Source organism: Aquarana catesbeiana, linkage group LG05 (assembly GCF_042186555.1).
Source record: "Aquarana catesbeiana isolate 2022-GZ linkage group LG05, ASM4218655v1, whole genome shotgun sequence".
Lineage (NCBI taxonomy): Eukaryota > Metazoa > Chordata > Amphibia > Anura > Ranidae > Aquarana > Aquarana catesbeiana.
Genome location: NC_133328.1, coordinates 168,414,432 through 168,437,403, shown reverse-complemented (window position 1 = coordinate 168,437,403; position 22,972 = coordinate 168,414,432). Strand labels below are relative to the sequence as shown.

Below are 22,972 nucleotides of genomic sequence, written 5' to 3'. Positions count from 1 at the left end.
CAAGGAATGTAAACATCCCCTGTAATAGGAATATGGCATGACAGGTCCTCTTTACAGTGAGATATGGGGTCAATAAGACCCCACATCTCACCTCTAGGCTGGGAAGCCTGAAATAAAAAAAATAAAAAAAAGATCCTGGCTTTGATCGTAGCGGTGAGTCGGTAGAAGCACCTGAGGGCAGCGAGAGGGGGGGGCGTCCCCTCTCACCTCCCGTAAGAATGATCAAGCAGTGGAACAGGCGCTATGATCGTTCTTATGGTGTAGGGAATCGCCGGCTGAAAAAGATGATATCTGAATGATGCCTGTAGCTGCACCCATCATTCAGATATCCCCGCACAAAATCAAGGACGTCGTATGACGACATACCAAAAATGACACCCCAAAACAGATTCTCCTGCTCCTCCTGAGTACGGCGATACCACATGTGAGACTTCCACAGCCTGGCCACATATAGAGGCCGAGTACAGCTGAGCATGGCCGAGTATGGCTGAGCATTTCAAAGTATGGCTGGGTATCGCAGAGTATGGCGGGGTATGGCGGAGTATAGCGGGGCATGGCGGAGTATGGCGGGGCATGGCGGGGCATGGCAGAGTATGGTGGGGCATGGCGGGGTATGGCGGGGCATGGCGGGGTATGGCGGGGCATGGCGGAGTATGGCGGGGCATGGCGGAGCATGGCGGGGTATGGCGGAGTATGGCGGAGTATAAGGGGGTATGGCGGGGTATGGCGGAGTATGGCAGGGCATGGCGGAGTATTGCACAGGGTTGCACAGGATCATTGCAGAGTATTGCACAGGGTTGCACAGGATCATTGCAGAGTATTGCACAGGGTTGCACAGGATCATTGCAGAGTATTGCACAGGGTTACACAGAATCATTGCAGAGTATTGCACAGGGTTACACAGGATCATTGCAGAGTATTGCACAGGGTTACACAGGATCATTGCACAGTATTGCACAGGGTTACACAGGATCATTGCAGAGTTTTGCACAGGGTTGCACAGGATCATTGCAGAGTATTGCACAGGGTTGCACAGGATAATTGCAGAGTATTGCACAGGGTTGCACAGGATCATTGCAGAGTATTGCACAGGGTTGCACAGGATCATTGCAGAGTATTGCACAGGGTTGCACAGGATCATTGCAGAGTATTGCACAGGGTCATTGCAGAGCATGGGGGGGGGGGGAGGGCTGAGCATGGGGGGATGGATGTGACTGTACATGTCACTGAGCTGCGCTGTGGGCACTACACATCCAGCCCACAGCGCGGCTCCCATCCGATCTCTCCCCCTCTGTACCGATCGGTACAGAGAGGGGAGGGAGGAACCGGCGTCATGACATGACGCCGGTTTGTTTACATGTGATCGCTCCGTCATTTGACGGAGCGATCACATGGTAAACGGCCGCGATCAGCGGCCGTTTACCGTGATGTTCCCGTGTGCGCGCCCCAGGGGGCGCGCGGGAGCAGTTTTCTGGAATCACGTCATATGACGTGATCCCAGAGTTATCCAGCCGCCCTGCAGCCGTCATTTGGCTATAGGGCGGTTGGCAAGTGGTTAAACATATGTTTACTCATTCAAGTGCACCAATAATATTAATTCATCAATGAAGTCCATTCAAGATATGCAGTGAGTCAAATTCTTGTGATGGTGCTCCAAACTCTTCAATGTGACAGCACACGTGTGCTCCCCCCCTCCCCCCCGGGCACGTAGATATGTAACAATATTTTATATATATACATACACACACATACACACACATGTATATTATTTACATGTGTATGCCCACCCAAGCGTATCACTTTCTTTACTTTGCTGCTATGGGCTCTAGCCCCAGATCTTTTGTAGACCTAACAACGCCCCTGGTAAGGGGGCACTGATATAAAAGTTCCCACTTACAGCAGGGAACCCCCCCTACCTTAGTGTATTTACTCTGCGGAAGGTGGTCTCTGGTGACCAGAGCACCCCCCACTTTAGAGTTCCTGGAGTACAAGGGCAATTCTGCAAACCCTGATGTAAGTGGGAACTCTGATGTAAAGGGGAATGCAGTGGACTTTGATATAAGGTGGTCTCTGGTCACCAGGGCCCCCCCCTTACATCAGGGTTCCCGATTAGATCATGATCTGCAGCGATCCCCTTTACATAAGAATTCCCTTTCACTGTAAGGGGGAATCCTGCAAACTCTGATGTAAGGGGGAACTCTGGGCTGGCTGGGTTATAGTAATCTGACCTTCATGCAAATGAAGAAATTTTTTTTTTACTTTTGTTTAACTTAAACACATTGCTAGCTATATGTTTATAGTTTAAATATTGATATTTGCACTGTTTAGCACTGAAAACGGTAATTTTAGGTCACTTTTTGCAGTGTCAGTAAAAAAAATGCAGCTCTGCCAGTAAATGTCGATTTTTGGCAGTAAAAAATTGGTGCCATTTGTAAATTTTTGCGTCCTGCCAGTAAATTTCACTTCTGTGGGTTGGCAAGACTGATCAGCACACCAGATGGATTTCTACCAATGGCTGAGAAGTGGGGGTTATAATTCACACTACCAGTTTTTCTTTTAAACATAGTTAAAGTTAACATTTTTTAAATTTCTTTTTGGCATAGAAAAAGCTTAAGGTTTTTTGTCTTTGGCTGTCTATGTCCCCTTGGCTAGATTTCCCCTAGCTTCATGTCTCAGAGACACAGAAATCTGCAAAGTTAAGAAAAATTCCAGTGGTAAGAAGAATTTTTATGACTTCCTGTTTTGGTGACAGCTCTAAACTGTTGGATTTGCCATCACTTTGTGTACCATAGACAATGGTCACCAGGATATACTCAGAGAATGTTCCCAGCAGCAGTAAAAACCTGGCAGGGGTTTAACACTTCCATTTTTTATCTAAAACGCACGTTTTGGGTTTATGTACACTCAACTTTTTGGCTGATGTTTGACAGGTGAGTCTGCCACTAGAGACTAATTGCATGGGCAAGATTGCCAAATCTGGTGGCACCAGTCTACATCTATGCCTAGCCAATATTACTGATAGTCTGATGTCAGTTGGGTGGCATAGAAATATAAATATAGAAATATAAAAGAGTTAAAAATATACATATATTTGTTTATTTATTTTTGTCTGAGTGCAAATCTGTGTTTGTCCCAAGCAGATCTGGTGGCACCTGTACTAGTGGAAGGGACTCAGGGAGTGCTAAAAGTCCACGGGTTAGGGAGCGCAAATGACTTGCCTTGCCCCTGGCATTGACAACCCATGCTACGCCACTGCACAGCACGTCTTCCACCAGGAGTTTAATCAACTGATATGGGATATTTCCACATTCACCAACTCCTCTCCTTCAGTTTTATTGATCTAAAAACACTGTGTTTTGTTTCATGTTATTTTCTTCTTGGATGATATTTAAATTTGAGTTGAGTAGTCCGCTATTTTTATGGTTGTTTGTGAAGATATTTTAGTTGACTTATCCATAGGATTTTTCCACCATTATTCATAATCACTTCATTTGAATATTGGGTAGGGGTAACTTTTTTGTGTTTATTTTGGATTGATGTGGAAATGCATGTCAGTGTAAAGCAGCAAGCCCATCACAGTTCACAAATAACGCACATCTTTAATTTATTTATTATTCATTTATTTAAATGTTCACATAATTTTAGCTATAGTAGCTCAGTGGTATTTGTAATATATATCAAATTCCATAAATTGCAGTGCAAATCTCCTTCCAAACCCCAATATAGTGTCTTGTGTTTGCCTTCCTTGGGTTTCCTTGGGCTTCTTGCTAGTTGTAAGTAATTTGTATTTAGTTTGAGTCATTCTTGGCTTTTTAATCAGAACAATTTCCTACAACAGGCACAATGTATTTGTGCTACCTACTACATTTTTAAGCTACATGCCGGCCATTTGCTAAGCCTGTGGCTACAGAGGCTGTGTGTAGCATCTGCATTTGTGGTTTATATTATAAATTTTCTGAAACCAGCTCCCCTCTGGGCAACTGCTTACCAATCAAGTATTAATAGCAGTTATGCCTAAAGACAGTAAAAGAAGAGGTAGAGAGAAAAGAAAAAAATCTTGTTCATCCAGAAGTCTCCCAGTGACCACCTAGCCAACTGACATTAAACATCCAGTTCTTGTAAATAAGAAATCCAGGGCTTCTATTTCTTGTCAAAAAGTGCCTGTTCTTCCCTAAAAACGCCCACCACTCTATTGTATGAAATTTTCCAAGTCCACTGCAAATGTTTCTCAGCCCTGGTCAATAGGCATATGTTCAATTCCAACCTAGCTACCTCAATCCAATCTCTCAGATCCAACTGAGGGTTATTTTTATGTTCTTTTATCTATGTTCTTTAACTAAGTGTAGAATATATATACAGTGCAGGCAATGTATTAATTTATATATATATATATATATATATATATATATATATATATATATATATATATACCATGCAGTATATATATATATATATATATATATATATATATATATATATATATATATATATATATATATATATATATATATATATATATATAGCGTCTCACAAAAGTGAGTACACCCTCACATTGTTGTAAATATTTTATTATATCTTTATTATATGAGGAGCAGGTGTGGTAAATTTGGTGTTATCGCTCTCACTCTCTCATACTGGTCACTGAAAGTTCAACATGGCACCTCATGGCAAAGAACTCTCTGAGGATCTGAAAAAAAGAATTGTTGCTCTACATAAAGAGGGCCTAGGCTATAAGAAGATTGCAAAGACCCTGAAACTGAGCTGCAGCACGGTGGTCAAGATCATACAGTGGTTTAACAGCACAGGTTCCACTCAGAACAGGCCTCACCATGGTCGACCAAAGAAGCTGAGTGCACGTGCTCAGCATCATATCCAGAGGTTGTCTTTGGTAAATAGATGCATGAGTGCTGCCAGCATTGTTGCAGAGGTTGAAGGGGTGGGGGGGGGGTCAGCCTGTCAGTGCTCAGACCATACTCCACACACTGTATCAAGTTGGTCTGCATGGCTGTCGTCCCAGAAGGAAGCCTCTTCTAAATATGATGCACAAGAAAGTCCGCAGTTTGCTGAAGACAAGCAGACTAAGGACATGGAATACTGGAACCATGTCCTGTGGTCTGATGAGACCAAGATAATCTTATTTGGTTCAGATGGTGTCAAGCGTCTGTGGCGGCATCCAGGTGAGGAGTACAAAGACAGGTGTGTCTTGCCTACAGTCAAACATGATGTTGGAAGTGTCAAGGTCTGGGACTGCATGAGTGCTGCCAGCAATGGGGAGCTACAGTTTATTGAGGGAACCATGAATGCCAACATGTACTGTGACATACTGAAGCAGAGCATGATCCCCTCCTTTCGGAGACTGGGCCGCTGGGAAGTTTTCCAACATAATAACGACCCCAAACACATCTCCAAGATGACCACTGCCTTGCTGAAGAAGCTGAGGATAAAGGTGATGGGCTGGCCAAGCATGTCTCCAGACCTAATCCCTATTGAGCATCTGTGGGGCATCCTCAAACGAAAGGTGGAGGAGCTCAAGGTCTCTAACATTCACCAGCTCTGTGATGTCGTCATGGAGGAATGGAAGAGGACTCCAGTGGCAACCTGTGGAGCTCTGGTGAACTCCATGCCCAAGAGGGTTAAGGCAGTGCTGGAAAATAATGGTGGCCACAGAAAATATTGACACTTTGGGCCCAATTTGGACATTTTCACTTAGGGGTGTGCTCACTTTTCTTGCCAGCGGTTTAGACATTAATGGCTGTGTTTTGAGTTATTTTGAGGGGACAGCAAATTTACACTGTTATACAAGTTGTACACTCACTATTTTACATTGTAACAAAGTGTCATTTTTTCAGTGTTGTCACGTGAAAAGATATAATAAAATATTTAAAAAATGTGAAGGGTGTACTCACTTTTGTGAGATACTGTATATATACAGTGCATTCACTGTAGACTATATATACAGTGCAGGCAGTCTAATATATATATATATATATATATATATACAGTGCAGAATATACTGTATAATACAGTGCTTTGAAGTGGTTAAGGGGAACCCTATGACAGAATAAAGAAAAAAATGGCATGGGGTCCCCCTCAAAATCCATACCAGGCCCTTTGGGTCCAGTATAGATTTTAAGGGGAACTTCACACCAAAGTTTTTTTTAAAAAACAGCGTGGGGTATCCTCCAAAATCCATACCAGGCCCTTTGGGTCTGGCATAGATTTTAAGGGGAAATCAATGCCAAAATTAATTAAAAAATGGCTTGGGGTCTCCCCCAAAATCCATACCAGACCCTTATCCGAGCAAGCAGCCTGGCAGGCCAGGAAAGGGGGGTGGATGAGAGAGCGCCCCCCCTCCTGAACCTTACCAGGCCACCTGCCCTCAACATGGGGAGGGTGCTTTGGGGGACTCCCCCAAAGCACCTTGTCCCCATAATGATGGGGACAAGGGCCTCTTCACGACAACCCTGGCCATTGGTTGTCGGGGTCTGCAGGTGGGGGGCTTATCAGAATCTGGAAGCCCCCTTTAACAAGAGGGCCCCCAGATCCTGGCCCCTACCTATGTGAATTGGTATCGGATACATTGTACTCCTACCCATTCACCAAAAAAAGTATCAAAAAGTAAAAACCACATTAGACAGTTTTTGACAATTCCTTTATTAACCACTTGCTTACTGGGCACTTAAACCCCCCTCATGTCCAGACCAATTTTCAGCTTTCAGCGCTGATGCACTTTGAATAACAATTGCGCGGTCATACAACACTGTACCCAAATCAAATTTTTATCATTTTTTTCCCACAAATAGAGCTTTCTTTTGGTGGTATTTGCTCACCTCTGCGGTTTTTATTTATTTTTTTATATTTTGTTATAAAAATTTTAAAACAGGTAATTTTTCTCCTTTATTGATGTACCCTGATGAGGCGGCACTGATGGGCACCGATAGGTGGCAGTGATGGGAAATGATGGGTGGCAATAATGGGCACTGATCGGTTACACTGATAGGCAGCACTGCTAGGTGGCACTGATTGGCACCACTGGTGGGCATTGATAGGTGGCACTTGTGGGCATTAATAGGTGGCACTTGTGGGCATTGATAGGTGGCACTGGTGGGCACTGTGGGCACTGTCAGGTGGCAATGGCAGGTGGCACAGATGAGGCATAATTGCCTCTTCCTCTTTGGGACCGATGTCCCTTGCAGATGAGCCAGTAAAAAAAAACACAAAAAAAAAAATGACCGAGCTTTTGTTTACATCATGTGATAAGCTGTCGCTGGCTGACAGCTGATCACATGGTAAGGGGCCGGGACCGGCCTCTTACTCGGATCGGTGATCACCCGAGTCTCAGTGACTCAGTGATCACAGCGCGCTCTGCGCGTGCCCTGCGCACGCCCTGCAGGGCGCGTGCACAGGGGAGGCCGTCATATGATGGCCTCCCAGAAATTCTGGTCCGAGCTGTGGCCGTCATTCGCCTATAGCGTGGGCATCAAGTGGTTAAAAAAGAAGAAAAAAAAAGTGTCCTGCAATGTCCATCCATCTTCAATCACGCCACCCGATGGACCCAAAAAAATAGAAGCTCCCCCCTTTCCTGGCCTTCCAGGCTGCTAGCTCGAATGCTCGGATTTCCAAGTCCACCGCTCGGATTGCCCAGATGGACAAGAGGAAGGGAAAGGGGAAAGAAGATAATACATGCAATACCAATAACGGAAGACCTGTAGAGCACTTGAGAGAAAAGAAAAGAAAAACAAATGAAAAGAATGAAGAATTTATCACTAAACAACAAGCACATTAAATAAGGGCAAACGATTTGCCCCTTAAAGGTAGACACAGAAAAAACCTTCAATAGGGCAAAAAATTTCTTAGGCCATAGCCACTAAAAATGTATTACACAGTGGAAATGGAGTCAGAGTAGGACACAGGACACTCTGAAAGGACCTGGGCCGAATATCCCCCAAAAATGGAAACAAACAGAAACATTGATTCATCCTAACAATAAGGATGAGCCGAACACCCCTGGTTCGGTTCGCACCAGAACGTCCGAACAGGCAAAAAATTCGGACGAACAAACGAACACCGTTAAGGTCTATGGGACACAATCATGAAAAATCAAAAGTGCTAATTTTAAAGGCTTATATGCAAGTTATTGTCATAAAAAGTGTTTGGGGACCCGGGTCCTGCCCCAGGGGACATGTATCAATTAAAAAAAAAGTTTTAAAAACTGATGTTTTTTCAGGAGCAGTGATTTTAAGTGAAACAATAAACATGAAATATTCCTTTAAATATTGTGCCTGGGGGTGTCTATAGTATGCCTGCAAAGTGGCGCAGTTCCCCCTTGTTTAGAACAGTACCACAACAAAATGACATTTCTAAAGGAAAAAAAGTCATTTAAAACTGATCGCAGCTGTAATGAATTGTCTGCAATATAGATAAAACTCATTAAAAACACGGCATGGGTCCCCCCCCAGTCCATTAGCAGGCCCTTTGGGTCTGGTATGAATATTAAGGGGAACCCCAAACCAAAAATGTAAAAAAAAATTGTGTGGGGGTCCCCCCAAAATCCATACCAGGCCCTTCAGGTCTGGTATGGAAATTAAGGAGAACCCTGCGCCGTATTATAAAAAAATGGCGTAGGGACCCCCCAAAATCTATACCAGACCCTTATCCGAGCATGCAACCTGGCAGGCCACAGGAAAAGAGGGGGGATGAGAGAGCAGCCCCCCTCCTTAACCGTACGAGGCCACATGCCCTCAACATAGGGAGGGTGCTTTGAAGTAGCCCCCCAAAGCACCCTGTCCCCACCTTGCCTGGTGGTTGTGGGGGTATGCGGGCAGGGGGCTTATCGGAATCTGGAAGCCCCCTTTAACAAGGGGAGCCCAGATCCTGGCCTCCCCCCTATGTGAATTGGTAATGGGTACATTGTACCCCTACCATTTCATTAAAAAAAGTGTCAAAAATAGTAAAACACTTAGGGACAAGTCCTTTATTAAAAAATAAAAAAATAAAAATGTCCCACGATGTAGGTCCATGTCACGCCGCCGCCGATCCGAAAAAAAAAAAAAAAAAAAAGCTGCAACACCCCTGCCTCCATTGGAGGCTCCCGCCGTGTGACGCTTCTTCTCGATGACAGCTGTTATATAGCTGAGGACGGGGCCACTTGGTGACATAAATGGGCAACCCCGCCTTCCTCTGACGTCACGTCACATCAGCTATATAACAGCTGTCATCGAGAAGAAGCGTCACTCGGCGGGAGCCTCCCACGGAGGCAGAGATGTTGTCCCTAAGTGTCTCTTGTCTTTTTTACTATTTTTGACATTTTTTTAATAAAATGGTAGGGGTACAATGTACCCGTTACCAATTCACATGGGGGGAGGCCGGGATCTGGGGGTCCCCTTGTTAAAGGGGGCTTCCAGATTCCGATAAGCCCCCTGCTCGCATACCCCCACAACCACCAGGCAAGGGTTGTGGGGATAAGGCCCTTGTCCCCATCAACATGGGGACAAGGTGCTTTGGGGGGCTACTCCAAAGCACCCTCCCCATTTAGAGGGCATATGGCCTGGTACCGTTCAGGAGGCGGGGCGCTCTCTCATCCCCCCTCTTTTCCTGCGGCCTGCCAGGTTGTGTGCTAGGATAAGGGTCTGGTATGGATTTTGGGGGGACCCCTACGCCATTTTTTTTTAAAATTCGGTGCAGGGTTCCCCTTAGGATTCATACCAGACTGGAAGGGCCTGGTATGGATTTTGGGGGCACCCCACACCTTTTTTTAAATTTTTGGTACGGGGTTCCCCTTAATATTCATACCAGACCCAAAGGGCCTGGTAATGGACTGGGGGGGGGATCATGCCGTTTTTTTTCAATGAGTTTTATCTATATTGCTGAGACCCAAAAATTCATCACAGCCGCGGTCAGTTTTAAATGACTTTTTTCCTTTAGATATGTAATTTTGCTGTGGTACTGTTCTAAACACGGGAAAACTGTGCCACTTAACAGGCATACTATAGACACCCACCAGGCACAATATTTATGGGAATATTTCATTTTTATTGTTTCACTTTAAGCATTATCAAAATCACTGCTCCCGAAAAAACATCCGTTTTTAAAACTTTTTTTTGCATTAATACATGTCCCCTGGGGCAGGACCCAGGTCCCCAAACACTTTTTATGACAATAACTTGCATATAATGCCACGTACACACGATCGGAAATGCTGCCAGCAAAACTCAGATGAGAGCTTTTTGTAAGATAATGCGATCGCGTGTATGCTCCATCGATCTTTTGCTGGCAGAATTCCAGCCAGCAAAAGATTGAGAGCATGTTCTCTATTTTTCGGTCGAAAATGCGTTCATCTGTATGCAATTCGGACACGCAAAAAATCACGCATGCTCGGAAACAATTTGACGCATACTCGGAAGCATTGAACTTAATTTTCTCAGCTCGTCGTAGTTTTGTACGTCACTGCGTTCTTGTCTGTCGAAAGTTCAGAGAACTTTCGTGTGACCGTGTGTATGCAAGGCAAGCTTGAGCGGAATTCCGTCGGAAAAACCATCCAAGTTTTTTCTGACGGAAATTCCGATCGTGTGTACGATCAGAATGAGCACTTTTGGTTTTTCATGTTAGTGTCCCATAGACTTTAACAGTGTTCCGCGGCTTTCAAATTTTCCCCCGAACACCGAATCAACTTCCAATCTACTGCCCATGATAAACAGATAGCATAACAGTATACTAGACATAGGACAATAATCATTGAAACAGTACCCTCTAGTGGCAGGCAAAAAGGCAAATCCCTCATAGGGGACACCTGCTACATAAAATAGAGAGGATAAAATGGATAAGAGGTAAATTAAGTTGAAAAGCTAAACAAAAGGGCAGAATAAATTAGTAAGCAATCAATAAACTATTATTAAACAATAGGGGGACTAAAGGGTTATTGTTGGTTATTGGTGCAAAACAAAAAGGGGGGATGTAATAGCAACAGTCAACATGATAGTGACTGTCGAGAAATATAAGAGAATGACCTCTTGTATTTCTCGCTGAGTGGCAAAGGGGAGACACAGAATGCTTTCCTCTCTGTCTCTGCCATATGAAGATGAGGTGTGGGATCGTGGAGATGCCGGAGGTGAAGTAGAAATGAAGCCAAGATGCTTGAGTAGAGACCCTCCCTCAGGGAATGTAGAGAAGGTATAGGATTTACCCTGATAAGAGAAGGTCAGGCGAAACAGGAAGGACAAGCGATATTTGATTACTTTAAGCTGAAAAGGCTTAAGCAGGGGTTTGCAGGTATGTTTCTTCTGGGTCATAGCTGGAGAAATGTCTGTGAATATTTGGACCTCGTGGCCCAACCTATGAATAGAATATGTTTCTCTTGCCTTTTGCATACCTCTCTTTTTAAACTTGTAAAGGCGTGACTTTACAACAATGTCCCTTTGAGGGCCGTTAGGGCGAGGGGCTGTTAGAGCTCTATGAGCATGGTCAATTTCCAACTTGTATTTCAGTAAGTTGGGTACTGATGGAAGGGGACATTCCACTGAACTCTGATGCAAAGGTTCACTCCGCTGAACTCTGATGCAAGGGGGCAGTCCGCTGGCTTTTGATGTGGGGGGCACTCTGTTAAACTCTGATGCAAAGGGACGCTCCGCTGAACTCTGATTAAGAGGGCATTCCGCTGAACTCTGAGCTAGGGTGGCACTCAGCTGAACTCTGATGCAAGGGGACACTCCACTGAACTCTGATTAAGAGGGCACTTTGCTGAACTATGATTAAGAGGGCACTCTGCTGAACTCTGATGCAAGGGGACACTCCGCTGAACTCTGATTAAGAGGGCACTTTGCTGAACTATGATTAAGAGGGCACTCTGCTGAACTCTGATGCAAGGGTGCAGTCCGCTGGCTTCTGATGTAGGGGGGCACTTTGTTAAACTCTGATGTAAAGGTACACTCCGCTGAACTCTGATTAGGAGGGCATTCCGCTGAACTCTGTGGTAAGGTGGCACTCTGCTGAACTCTGATGTAAGGGGACACTCCGCTGAACTCTGATGCAAGGGGACACTCTGTTGAACTCTGATGTAAGGGGGCACTTTGCTAAACTGTGATTAAGAGGGCACTCTGCTTAACTCTGATGTAAGGGGGCACTTCGCTGAACTCTGATTAAGAGGGCACTCTGCTGAACTCTGATGTAAGGGGGAACTTTGCTGAACTCTGATGCAAGGGGGTACTCTGCTGAACTCTGATGTAAGGTGGTACTTCGCTGAACTCTGATTAAGAGGGTACTCTGCTGAACTCAGATGTAAGGGGGCACTCCGTTGAACTCTGATGCAAGGGGGCAATCCACTGCATTCTGATTCAAGGGGACACTCCGCTGAACTCTGATTAAGAGGGCACTCCGCTGAACTCTGATTAAGAGGGAACTCCGCTGAACTCTGATGCAAGAGGGCACTTTGCTGTGCATTGTATACACCAGCTCCCCTATGTACCAATATAGCATTAATGTACTTATTTTGCAAAAATAAAACAGCTTTCCAGGCTTACCTCACTCTCTTCATAGCTGTTTAAACACACTGCTTGATTACCTCTGCCTTACTTCCTTCCTGGACAGACTTTAGGTCATGAGACAGGAAGGGGTTGACCATATGATCTCATTAGAATACACCCTGCATCATCTACCTTCAGCTGGTCAACTCTTTCCTGTATCATGACCTAAAGTCTGTCCAGGAAGTAAGGCAGAAATAATCAAGCAGTGTGTTTAGACAGCTATGAAGAGAGTGAGGTAAGCCTGTGTCTAATTAATGGAAAACTGTTTTATTTTTGCAAAATAAGTACATTAATGCTATATTGGTACATAGGGCAGCTGTAATAAAAAGAAAAGAATTATATAAACAAAGGTGAACTTAGCCTTTATTACCCCTACTAGCCAGCTTTTCTGTTCTGTCCCAGGCTGCTCCATGTCTTTCAAAATCCTGGTCTTGGTCATGCTGTCTTGAATTTTTGATTGTAAAGCCAGGCACATTGCTTGTTATGAGTACTGTTAATGCTTACATATTGCTTATACTGTTTAACTGGTTCCCGCCCGCTGTATTGTAGAACAAAGGTCGGGCGGGACCTCTCTTGTTCTTGGAGGACACAGTGCATCACTGACCGTGGTAAAGAGCCGATGACGTAGGCTCTTTACCATGTGATCAGCTATGTCCAATCACAGCTGATCACATGTAAACAAATGCCGGTTATTGGCATTTTCTTTCCTCAGCGCTGTCAGTGTCTGAGGAAAGGAAAACCGATAATCAGCTTTCCTGTGGTGGTAGGGCATTTAGACTGATAATCAGGGCACTGATCATCAGTGCCCTGATGATCAGTGCAGCCCCATCAGTGTCTATCAGTGCAGTATATTAGTGCCCATTAGTGCTGAGTATCAGTGACCATCATTGGTGCATATCAGTGTCCGTCAGTGCCACCTATCAGTGGCCATCAATGCCGCCTTTTCAGTGCAGCCTCATTAGTGCAGCCTCATCAGTGCAGCTTATCAGTGCCCATCAGTGCCACCCCATCAGTGCCCATCAGTGCCACCTCATCAGTGCCCAGCAGTTCAACCTCATCAGTGCAGCCTCATCGGTGCCCTTCAGTGCAGCCTCATCAGTGCACATCAGTGCAGCCTATCAATGGCCATCAGTGCAGCCTATCAGTGCCCATCAGTGCAGCCTATCATAAAAATATATGGGTATAAAAAAACCCCAGCCATGATTAAATACCACGAAAAGAAAGCTCTATCCTTCACAAAAAATGTTGTTTGTGTACAGTGTTGCTTGACCGCATAATGGTCATTCAAAGTGTGACAGCTTTGAAAGCTGAAAATTGGCCTGGACAGGAAGGGGCTGAAAGTGCCCTGTATTAAAGACTAAAGGCTAAGTTTTCCCTTAGGAACATATATGTCCTCTCCCCTGCTGACCCCTTGTATACTTCCCTGCTGACTGCCTGTCCTCTGCCACCTGCTGAATCATGTCATCTCTCTGCGGACCCCTGTGCTCTGCCCTACTGACTCCAGTACACCTGCTGACCTCCCATCCGCTGCCCCCCTGACATTTTTTACTGCATCCCCACATCAGACCAGCTAGATCCAGCCCTGCATTATCATCAACATAAAAAACAACATACTGTATATTTGTAGAAAAAACAGCCTTAGGTATTTTAATCCTTATAGTGTTAAAGCAGACCTTCAGTATTTTTTTCAGCTTTCCATCTATTAAATCTTTTGCCCTTGTTGTTTTAACTTTGGATAATAAAACATTTTTTTTTCTGCCAGTAAATACCTTATATAGCCCACTTCCTGTTTCTTGTCTGGTAAAAAGCCTAGGCTTATGATATCATGCACAGCTCTCTCCCCGACTCTCATGAGAGTTTGCCATGAAGGGAGAGGGGAGGAGTCATAAGAGGGCCAATGAGACCTGCAGAGCTGGAGGTGTGCCTCTGTGTGTCTGTGTGAAGTGAATAGGCAGCAGCTTCAGCTGCCCACAGGAAAAATGGATACAGTCAGACTCAGTGGAGGGAGACTTCTGCAGCATATTTGGCAAGTACAGAATCACAGTATATATAAAATAATATGCAAAGTGGTTGGAGGGAAGCTTCAGAATGGCAAATATGTTTTTATTACAAATTATGTGAGCAGGCTACAGTTCCTCTTTAAAGAAACAAATCAGTATGGCTGCAAGTAAAAAAAAATAGTTCAGGAATTATATAGTTGGTATGTATCTTCAAACCTTAGAAAGCTAAGTAAACTCCAATTTGAGAGAGCTGAACATCCCCTCTCCAAGAAGAAAAACTATCAATGCCCCTGAGCACATAGATTTCTGAGCTCAAAAATTAAATTTAAAGAATGATGACAATAATGCTAATTATAATGTACGTTCAACACAATTTTGTAATATACTTACATAAAAACAGATCGCTTGATAAGCACCAGAAAGCTTGTTTACTGATCTACTGAAACATTGTACTTGTACTTCTTTATGAGCTCTTTGTATCCTACAAGACATAAAAAAGTAATATTAATAAGTAATAAAGTGGAAAGATCAAGTTTTCAGAATAGGTCTCCATTTTTCCCAGGTAGAAACTATAATGCAAAGTATGTAAGCAAAGTAAATGTCCAGTGAACATTTAATAAATAATAAGACTGACACGTGTAAACATTCTTTCTGTTTGCTGGAAATAAATACAGTATAAGTACTTTACATCCAAATGAAACTCACAGAAAGCCTCAGGAAAATAACCAACCCATAACCCATATATACATCCACCATATCCTGCACAAGTGTTGTGTCTTCCATTTTAAAGAAGTTGCAATTAGGCTAACAAGCTGGGCATAAAAAGATAAAGTTTCTTCTACCAAAAATTATTCTTTTCCACTTAAAGTTGTCTTTAAAGGGAGTAACTAGTAAAGATGGTTGAATACTGAATTGTATACATAAATATATTAAAGACTTTTGATGGTATTTCCCAAAAATTACAAAGAACATGGGGCCACTGGGTTACATGGAAGTGCCTTCTGCAATTGTCAGATTCCTTGGGTCTGGTATAGATTTTGGGGGGAACCATAATTCATTTGTTTTGTATGGAGTTCCTCTTAAAATCGAATCAGGGATAAGAGTCTGGTATTGATTGATAGGGGAAACCCCACACCAATTTTTTTTTTTTTTTGTGGATTCCATCTTACAATATATACCAGACTGCCATCTAGGCTAAGGGTCTGATATGGATGTTGAAGGAAAGCCCAGCTGCTTCATTCTGTTTATAAACAAAGCAGCTGGGGTTCCCTTCAACATCCAAATTTCATTTAGCAGCAATCTAAATGCTATTTTTTGGTTGCAAATGTCGCTTTTGCACTAGTACATTGTACAGGTATGCCGCTTCAAATGCAGGATTACGGCATCACCCAAGCATGTTATTTAAAGCGATAGTAAACTCTGTGAAGGAAAAAAAATCCCCTTTTAGGGTAATTATATAATGTGCTAGTATGCATAGCATACTAGCATTTTATGTGAAACTTACCTTAAAACTACGCCCTACAGCGGCCCACTGTCACCGCTTACAGGGCCTCCATCTTTAGCTGGCATACCTTCTGGGTTGACAGGCTCCAGTCCTTTGACTTGATGAGCCGCAATGACGTCACTTCCGCACATGCACGCGGGAGCAGCTGTTCACGGCACAGGGCTCTAAAGCAGGGGTCTCAAACTGGCGGCCCTCCAGCTGTTGCAAAACTACAAGTCCCATCATGCCTCTGCCTGGGGGAGTCATGCTTGTAACTGTCAGCCTTGCAATGCTTCATGGGACTTGTAGTTTCGCAACAGCTGGAGAGCCGCCAGTTTAAGACCCCTACTCTAAAGGAACGGCATGGACATGCTGCTTCATTAGAGTGCATGCACCAGGGATGTCACTGGCGCATTCACAAGTAAATATCTCCTAAACGTTGTATGTTTAGGAGATATTTATTGTACCTATAGGTAAGCCTTAATATAGGGCTTACCTATAGGTAAAAATCAGCTAGGGGAGTTTACTCCCACTTTAAAGGAATTGTGCATTTTTATGTTATACTTTATGTCTTATTAAAAATTATGTTCACTTTCATATGCAGACAATCTTCTTGGAAATTTTACATAAACCAATATAATTAATTGAAAAACTAGACAGTAATAAAAGTAACATATTGGACAGCATAATATTTATTTTGATTATTTAAAGTGACTTTTGCTTTAAGAGTTCATGATTAACCATTTCGCTACCAGGCCCTTCTATCTATTTTTTCACCTTGAGTAGCCAAACCAATTTTGCAATTTTTCACTTTTTTTTTAAATAATTTTTTCACTTACAGCTTTCACAGTTTGTAAAATACTCCCAAAAACATACATCTTCATAAAGCACAGAATAAGTAGGCTAAAGCGATGGTGAACCTTTATTTTGTAGGTCTCAAGATAGTTGTGCACATGTTTATCAAAGCAATATTTTCTATATAAAGTTATGTTGTAGATACATTTATATTGCTTATAAATCACTTTGATCAGTGGCTTGTCAGTCGCTAATTACAACCATTTATTAAACAGCACGCCCTAAGGGACCATATTCTTCTATAAGTTCATGGTTGCTGAACCATGAGCTTATAGCAGAATGGGATGTAGCCAATGTAATGCATACTGTGTTGGCCAGCTCCAAGCTACTATGTTCTGCCATATGCCTAGAAATTGATGGCAGTAAAATATTTTTTTAGCTGCCTAATTTTTTTATAGTTCTGTGCAACTGGTGTGAATAGATATTTCTTTGTGAATTTCCTGTAATTTCCTCCCCATGTCATTCACATGGCTGCTACTTATTAGAGTAAGCTGTTAGCTTAAACTTAAAACTAAAATGGGAAATCCTCCAACATCCAGAGAAAAAACAGAAGGGGGAATTTTAGGATTCTGGATGCGAACATAGGGACTGCAGCAGACAGCCTTCAACTATTAACTTCGGCTCCAGATAAATTTATCTCTTTCAGTGCAAATGAAGAACATCTAATCTATATATTTCCTCAAAGCACTTGGCTTTTGGAATAAAAAAATACATAATTACAAGCTCAGCTAAGAAGAGTGCATTACATTTTAAAGGTTAGTTTGCAGGAATTGCTGCAGCAATAAGTATAGTTTTACATTTTTAAGTATATTTGTGAGCTTTAAAATTCCTAATTTCCTGTCTTTAACGGGGACCTTGCAGTGAAATAGTAGGTTCTGCTTATATAGAAAACACAGCACTAAAATGATGAAAAAAAAACACGAGGAAAAGAAGCTGGTTGATATTACACATCTTTCCCTCACTTCCACCCATAGTACCTAAGAAGCGTGACATCATATGCTTCCACTGAGATCCCATAGAATGCTTAGTAACCTAAATCTAGCAAGAAGATGATCCTGTGCTGGAATATCACCTCTTGAGATACAGTATGAGCTACTCAGAATTCCCTAGGATCTCAGAAGGATGCAACGTCACTCCTTGCAGTACAGAAGCTGGGGCAAAAATAAGTTCAGTAACTAACGTTTTTCCCCGCAGGTTTTTTTGCAGTTTGGTGCAGCTTTACAGCAAGGAGAAGAGGAACCCTACTAAGCCCCTATTCAGATTTGAGCATGAGCTAAGCCAGACCATTTAAAGACTTTCTTTTCAGCGTTTGTACATGCTTTTTTTGCCTGACTTTTACTACGGGAGCAGAATTATGCATTTTTGGCTCCATAGACTTCTAAATGGGAGCACCTGAAAAATGAGTGGAAATATGCGACAGGCAACAGGTGACACAATGCTCTAGTTTGACCAAGTCTGAGAATAATTTTATTCGTTATCTTTTGTCATGCTTTGGGAATTGGGCAACAAAGTGCTCAGGTGAAAATGGAGGCTTAATCAGCAGACCTTGCTTGGAGTTCAAAGTGTACTTTAAGTGGTACACAGAATCAAAAACATAGAATAATATCTAAATGTTGGATTACTGTTTTAACAATGACAGAATTTTTAACAAAACAATATGTTAGAAAGACTTATGTTAGCTTTACATAAAAATATTGAGTAAATCTTTTAGAAGCTATTTCAATATAAAGGCATACCGGGGTTAATTTACTAAAGCTGGGGAGTGCAAAATCTGGTGCAGCATTGCATGATCAGCTTCTAACTTCAGCTTGTTCAATTAGGCTTTGACAAAAAAAATACTGGAAGTTGATTGGTTTCTATGCAGATCTGTACCAGATTTTGCACTCTCCAGTTTTAGTAAATCAACCCCACTGTGCCTCAGGCTTTACATAAAAGGTATAATTTATGTGAAAGTCAACAGACAAATACTTAAAATTGAGTGATTTCAGCAGACAATTTTTTCAATGACCATTATCAATTGCCGAATACATATGTAAATTTGAGTTGCTAGTTTACACATATCCGTTGTTTATAATTTGGTCAAACAGGTGTTCAGAACCTTGGAGAGCAACACATTTCAGAGAAGAAAGTCAATGTGCAGTAGACATGTGCAGAACGGTAAAATTTGTTTAGTTTCAGATAGATTCGTTTTGTTACTAATGTTGTTTCGTTATTGAACTCATTTAGTTTGGTTTCGAAATTCGTTTAGTTTTCATTAAATTTTGTTTAGTTTAGTTTTTGTTAAAATTTGCTTCATTTATTAATTTACTAAAGAATTCCAACCTTTCAGAACGATTAGAATTTGGATCGGTCGAAAAACCATCGACTTATTCGAATTCTGTGTGAAGAAATAGCTGGTTGTTAAGCAGTGGGCCAGGAAGCCAACCGCCCATGTCCTTAACAACTATGAGTCATAATCTGTCAGTGGGCACTGAGGGCCACTGACAGAAGAATGCTACAGAAAAGAATGCCGGCAATTGTCCGGCAATAGAAAAATGTTTTAAAAAACGGAATAGGTTCCCCCAAGTCCATACCAGGCCCTTCGGGTCTGGTATGGATTTTAAGGGGAACCCCACAACAAAATAAAAAAAAAAACGGGCGTGAGGTCCCCCCCAAAATTCATACCAGGCTCTTATCTGAGCATGCAGCCTGGCTGGTCAGGAAAAGGGGGGGGGGGGCGAGGGAGCGCCCTCCTGAACCATACCAGGCCAAATGCCCTCAACATGGGGGGTGGGTGCTATGGGGCAGGGGTGCTCTGTGCCCCCAACCCCAAAGCACCTTGTCCCCATGTTGATGGTGACAAGGACCTCCTTCTGACACCCGTGGGCTGTGGTTGTCGGGGTCTGCGGGTGGTGGGCTTATCAGAATCTAGAAGAATCTTGCACATCATACCCGTACCCATTCACCAAAAAAATTGTCAAAAAGTAAGAAAAACAGGAGACAGTTTTTGACAAATCCTTTATTAAAAGAAAAAAATAGTGTCCCGCAATGTAATCTACTGTCAATCACGTCACCTGCTGCTTCAGACGCTTCACCTCCTAAGAGATCTCCCAACATATGAGCTGTCTTCGGGTTTGACAGCTCTTTTATAGACAAGGGCAGAGCCACCCGGGTATGTCACCCGGTGGCACTGCCCCTTCAGACATCACATGATGTCCACCCTTGCCTTCAAACCCGAAGAGAGCTTATACGTCGGGAGACCTCTTAGAAGGCAAAACGTCTTTTAAATTTTTTCTATTTGTCGGCGGGCGGTGTGGATAACAGTGGATTACATCGCGCGACACTATTTTTTTTTTTCTTTTAATAAAGGATTTGTCAAAAACTGTCTCATGTTTTTCTTACTTTTTGACACTTGTTTGGTGAATGGGTATGGGTACAATGTAACAGTACGGGATCTAGGGGCCCCCTTGCTAAAGGGAGCTTCAAGATTCCCCCACCCATAGACCCCGACAACCACAGCCCGCGGTTGTCAGGAAATGGCCCTTGTCCCCATCAACATGGGGACAAGGTGCTTGGGGTGGGGGGGTGCAGAGCCCCCCTGCTCCAAAGCACCCACCCCCCCCATGTTGAGGGCATGTGGCCTGGTGTGTTTCAGGAGGGGGGGCTCGCTCATCGGATTTTGTGGGGGGCCCACACTGTTTTTTAAAAAAAATTATATTGCTGGGCAAATGCTGGCATTCTTTTCTTTAACCTCCCTGACGGAATTCCCGAGTGTGGCTCGGGGTTAAATTTCAGCACCATTAGCGGTAACCCCGAGCCACACTTGGGATTACGTCTCAGGATCCTGGTGCGGTATACTAACCTTGTCCCCAGGATTCTGCGATGTCCCCCCGCGCTGTCTGCAGGCTCCGTCCTCTGCCCGAAGCCTCTCTGTGCCAGGCTCCGTTCCCTGCGAGCGTTGCGACGCACGGGGGCGGAGCCTGGCTGCAAATTAAAAAAAATGTCAAAATCATAACACATACAGTACTGTAATCTTACAGATTACAGTACTGTATGAAATCATTTCACTTCCCTTTTGTCCCCAGTGCTTTGGCCCATGCCCTGCATGCAGTTTTATATTATATATACTGTTCTTTCTGCCTGGAAACTTGAGATTGTCCATAGCAACCAAAAAGTGTCCCGTTACGTCAAAAGTGGCTTAAGACCAGCTAGAAAACAGCAATAGTAAATTAGAACACTTGCAGAATTGAGCAATAGTGAATCGTGGGGAAATGTATTTTATTATTATTATATATTTTTTTTTTTAAATTATTTATATTTGTTATATTATAATCTATGATTTTGTGTTTCAAACTTCATCATACCCAGGATATCTACTAGACTCTTGGTGGATAGATATAAGTGTGTTATTGCTAAGAATTACAGACCTACAATATAAAATACCAAATTTCTATGCAAAATAATTGTTTGAGACACAAAAATCTGAAATAATCATACCGCCAGGGAGGTTAACATTCATCTGTCAGTGGGGAAGCCGCTGAAAGATGATGACTCATGGTTGTTAAGGATGCGGGCGGCCGGCTTCCTGGCCAGCTGCTTAACAACCAGCTATTTCTTCACACAGAATTCGAATCGGTCAATCGTTTTTCGACCGAGCCAAACTCGAATTGTTCTAAAAAGTTGGAATTCGTTAGAAAATGAATAAACAAAACAAATTTTAATGGATTTCACAAAAATCGTTAATATTTGTTACTATTTCAATCGGAAATTTGGATACATCCGAATCTCCGAATAACCAAAAATGTATCCGAATTTGTATTTGTACCAAAACGAAATGCACATGTCTAATGTGCAGAACATTGGCTAAGTGGTTAGCATGTGTGCCTAGCAGTGCTAGGGTCATCGGTTTAAATCCTAACCACGGCACTACCTGCCTGGCACTTACATGTTTTCTCTATGCCTATATGGGTTTGCTCCCACACTCCAAAAACATGCTGGTTTGTTACCTTGAGTCTAAATTGGCCCTAGTATGTGTATGTATGAATATAAAGGGACCTTAAATTGTATAGATTGTAAGCTCCTTGAGGGCAGGGACTAATGTGAACAATATATACCGTATTTATCGGCGTATAACACGCACTTTTTTCCCCTTAAAATCAGGGGAAAGTCGTGGGTGCGTGTTATACGCCGATCCCCACTATCGCTATGTGAATGTCGGCGATCGCCGCCGACATTTACATAGCGAGTAGTTTCAAATATGGCGCCGCGGACTTCGGAAGGACTCGCGGTGCTGAACGAGCGCCGCCGAAATCACAGAGCCGAGATACACATAGTCGGGTGTATTCGGCTCTTTCCGGCGCCGCTCACTGTCACGCCCAGTCCCGCCATTGGACCTGTGTTATGTCCATCATAGGGTGGGACTGGGCGGGACTGTGAGCGGCGCCGGAAAGAGCCGAGAACCCTCGGCTATGTGTATCTCGGCGGCGTTCGTTCACTTCCGCCGGCGCCGAGTCTCTCCGAACTCCGTGGCGCCATATTTAAAACTACTTCTATGTGTATGGCGGCGGCGGCGGCAGCGGCGGCGGCAGCGGCAGCGGCAGGAGGCATGGACACTAGGCTGCACTGGGGACAAGGCTGCAGGGACAAGGCTGCACTGGGGACAAGGCTGCATTGATAAGGCTGCACTGGGGACAAGGCTGCATTGATAAGGCTGCACTGGGGACAAGGCTGCATTAATAAGGCTGCACTGGGGACAAGGCTGCATTGACAAGGCTGCACTGGGGACAAGGCTGCATTGACAAGGCTGCACTGGGGCAAAGCTGCACTGACAAGGCTGCACTGACACTGAAAAGGCTGCAGATGAACACTGATGAGGCTGCATTGATGGGCATTTTAATGTAAGTTTCTTTTCCTTAAACTTCCCTCCTAAAAGTTTTTTTCCTTAAAATTCTCTCCTAAACTTGGGGTGCGTGTTATACGCCGGCGAGTGTTATACGCCGATAAATACGGTATGTAACGTGTTGCATAAATTGACAATGCTATATAAGTATCTGTAAACAAATAATACGATTACAATACATAATCAATGTGTCTTAAAGTGGACCTCAAGGCAAAACTTTTTACATGTTTAAAAATAG

At 43.3% G+C, this 22,972-nt stretch overlaps 1 protein-coding gene across 1 annotated transcript in view; it reads right to left on the bottom strand.

Moving 5' to 3' along the window:
* Window positions 1–22,972, bottom strand: part of COL6A6 (collagen type VI alpha 6 chain) — a 418,546-nt gene that overhangs the window by 280,619 nt on the left and 114,955 nt on the right. The window contains exon 2 of the mRNA XM_073630332.1: window positions 14,909–14,999. The gene's annotated coding sequence lies outside the window, so the exon portion shown is untranslated. The remainder of the gene's footprint in view (window positions 1–14,908; window positions 15,000–22,972) is intronic.